Consider the following 3999-nt stretch of genomic DNA (forward strand, 5'->3'; position numbering starts at 1 on the left):
GCGTCGAGGCTCCGCCCACCTCTTCTCCATTCCTCCTGGGGGGGAGAGAGAGCGACTGAGCATGCGCGGTGGCGCCGCCGCTCTTCGGCAAGGCTGAGGGGAAGGCGGAGTTTCACTGTGGAAAAGGCAGCTGGAGGCGAGCAGCCTGCTTTTGCCTCAGTCGGGCGCTGTCCAGTCAGGCGCTCTCGCGCCACGAGGCTGCAGAGCCAAGCGAGAAAACTCCCAGTCAGTTACTTTGCTCTAGTTATGAGTGCAGTAAATGTAACACTAAAGCACTTTCTGGGGACCAGGGGTATCAACTTTAATAAAATATTTTGGGGGGGGGGCTGGTAACAGTCTGTGACGACGTTTTACAAACTTCAGTATCGCCTACCTGCATTTTATGTATTTAATCTGCATCTGCAAGTGCACTGAGAAAAAATTATATGTTAGTTCATACTTCAAAAGAGAGTGCCTTGTGTAGTTTTTTATAGGAAGGAAAAGAGAATTAATTTTATAGGAAGGAAAAGAGAATTAATTTAAAGAGTCAAGCAACCCATTGCTGCCTTCCACACGCTCTGCAAATGGAAACTAAGAGTCTAATTCACACATTTTTTAAAACGTTTCTCTTATTAAAGATTTCTTGGTTTACAAAAGTATGGGCAATGGCTCTTTTTTCAAGTTACATTTTCAAGAGATCGGTTTCATTTGTTATGCTCCAAAATCCAACTATTCTGGACAACAGCCATATGGGAAAGATGCAAAATAACTAAACAAGTATTAGAAGTCACCCCAGAACTGGCCCTACTAAACATCTTCCAAGATCATAATGTCCACTCACATTACTAAGAGCTAATTCACACTTTTGGGTGGGTGGCAGGGCAGTCAATCCCATTTCACCTCAAGCAGTGAACCAGGACATACTGCACTTGCGCCTCAAACTCCACACTGAAACGTTAAGAAACTCTCAAGTCATTGATGAAAGTTCTTCAGTTTGTTGCGCTTTGGGGGGGGATTTCAAAGATCCAGTCAATTTTCGAAATTCCACCAGGACACTAATTCCATGGCATCCCTACACAGCGTCCCTACGTCTATTGACCTCAAAGGGCTTTGCTTTAGGAAAGCTGCTAAGGTAGCTTTGATGTGGTTGGGGAAGAAGAAGAGGAAGAAGAAGAAGGGGTTGAGGTGGAGAACAAAATATGTTGCTGGCAAAAGAGCATGTCTACAATCAAGGTTTTGTCCTTTTGGGGATCTAAGTAGCGGTGGTGAGCAGAAGACGTATCTCACTCAAGACAAATGCATGCCACTGTAGGCATGTTCATCTCTCACATTTGACAGCCCAGTGTGATGCCTAGCTAGACAGGGATGAAGCCATTGAAATCACAGGTGGAGATCTCATATCATACAGCCTCTTTTGAAGCTCAAGACTTTTCCGGAGAGGCAGGCATAATATTCACCTAGGAAACATCAATTTAGATAACTGTTTCTGTTCTAGTGCTTCCCCCTTCTCTCAACAAACAAATAAAATTACTTCATTGGGGGAGCCTGGAGCCACATGAAAAGCCTGCAGAGTCCAGCCATATACAGTAATATTATTTATTTGTTTATAAACATATTCGTAAGCCGCTATGTCATAAGAAATATAGCAACGTGGTTAACAGCAATTAAATATAAAACGGTACAATAAAAACCATTAAAAGCTATAAACAGGCATCAGTTAACTGTTGTAGAAGGATTGCCTCCATAGGCCTGGCAGAATAGAAAAGGCTTTTGGCAGGCATTTAAAAGTTGGCATAGAAGAGATCTGCTGAATCTCTATTGGCACAGTATTCCACAGGACTGGGCCAATGTCGCCAAAGGCTCCATTTCTTGTTTTTTGTCAAATGAGCCTCACCAAGTCGGGGAACAACCAGTGGCACTCCTGCAGATAATCTCAGTAATCGAGCTGGAGCCACGTTCAGCCCCTTGACCTCAGGATCCTCACCCCTGCTAATTGGTTGCAGGTTAGTGAAATTTGCTTTACTGTATATACATGGGTAGGGACGCGGGTGGCGCTGTGGGTTAAACCACAGACCCAAGGACTTGCCGATCAGAAGGTCGGTGGTTCGAATCCCCGCAACGGGGTGAGCTCACGTTGCTCGGTCCCTGCTCCTGCCAACCTGGCAGTTCGAAAGCACGTCAAAAGTGCAAGTAGATAAATAGGCACCGCTCCAGTGGGAAGGTAAACAACATTTCCATGTACTGCTCTGGTTCGCCAGAAGCGGCGTAGTCATGCTGGTCACATGACCCGGAAGCTGTACGCTGGCTCCCTCGGCCAATAAAGCGAGATGAGCGCCGCAACCCCAGAGTCGCACAACTGGACCTAATGGTCAGGGGTCCCTTTACCTTTACCTATGATGTATGGAAGTGAGAGCTGGACCATAAAGAAGGCTGATCGCCGAAGAATTGATGCTTTTGAATTATGGTCTGGAGGAGACTCTTGAGAGTCCCATGGACTGCAAGAAGATCAAACCTCTCCATTCTGAAGGAAATCAGCCCTGAGTGCTCACTGGAAGGACAGATCCTGAAGCTGAGGCTCCAATACTTTGGCCACCTCATGAGAAGAGAAGACTCCCTGGAAAAGACCCTGATGTTGGGAAAGATGGAGGGCACAAGGAGAAGGGGACGACAGAGGACGAGATGTTTGGACAGTGTTCTCGAAGCTACCAGCATGAGTTTGACCAAGCTGCGGGAGGCAGTGGAAGACAGGAGTGCCTGGCATGCTCTGGTCCATGGGGTCACGAAGAGTCGGACACGACTAAACGACTAAACAACAAGAACATATACATGGGTGGCTCATCCCGTTTTGCCACCAGAGTAGAAATGGAAATCGTTGTCTTATATCCCCCCCTACCACTGTCCACCATCATGCCCCCACGCTCACCAAACTCAGCGGGAGTTGGGGTGCTCCTCAAAGTGTTGACACTCAGCTTCTCTTCAGGACAGGGAGTGGGTGGGAGCTGATCATCAACATGGCATGCAGGAGCACCCCAGCTCTCACTGAACTTGGAGGGAGCTGGGGCGCTTCTCAAATCCACTTGGCTTTTTCCCCAGAGGTGGAGAAGCCGAGTGACAATACCGCACACCAGAATGCCTCCCTCTCGCCGGTGGTGGAAATGGTGGGATAGCTGGGGCACTGCCTCTTGCAAATCTAGTGTGTGCTTCACCCTGCCTTGTGGGCAGGCCAACTCTGCATATATATTGTATTTGTTTACAAAGCCCTGAGCAACTTGGAAAAGGGTAGTAAATTGCCTGTTCTTTCTCCTAACCGTTATAAGTAAAAAAAATTGCTCCTTTCTCCTTATGGGGTATCCAAGAGCCCGTATAAAGTCCTTAAGTGGGTTCCCTATCGCCAGGAGAAAATATCAGAAGCCAACCATAGAATATTGAGAAGCAAAGCAACTCGTAAGCTTGATCTTTATTAAACTGTTGCAACAGGGTCCTCATTCACCTCACGCAGGGAGGCAGGAGAGCACCGAACGATGGTGTGCAAGCCCTTATATAGACTTTTGAAATTGCCCACCCTGTAGTCCAAGACCACCCCCCCCCCTAAACATCAAACATGCATCACAAAAGGAGGCAGTCTACAGCAGAGGAAGCGGTCTACAGCAGAAATCCTGTTTTGCCAGGATACCTGACAATGGTCACTGATTGCTTTGCCTGGGCAGCCTGGCCATTCTTTCGTGGTGGTTAATAGGTTAGTTCCTGAAACCAAGTCACAGGCTCACCCTATTCATACACAAATATGCCCTTAAGACCGGATTTGTAAGCAAAAGACAATGGGGAGGCTTTCCCATTAACCTTTCTCCCTGCAGAGAAATATTTGAGGTCAGTTAATTTGGGAGAGTCAACATGGTTTGGGAAAGTCAAATTGGCTTCAGGATTGCTCTCCTGTACTATTTCAGACATGTGGTTTATATACCTGTCAAATCATTAATCCAAAGGGATTATTTGGCAAAAAAGGCTCTCTTCTGCTGTTCC

Source organism: Podarcis bocagei, assembly GCF_964188305.1.
Source record: "Podarcis bocagei genome assembly, chromosome: 9".
NCBI lineage: Eukaryota > Metazoa > Chordata > Lepidosauria > Squamata > Lacertidae > Podarcis > Podarcis bocagei.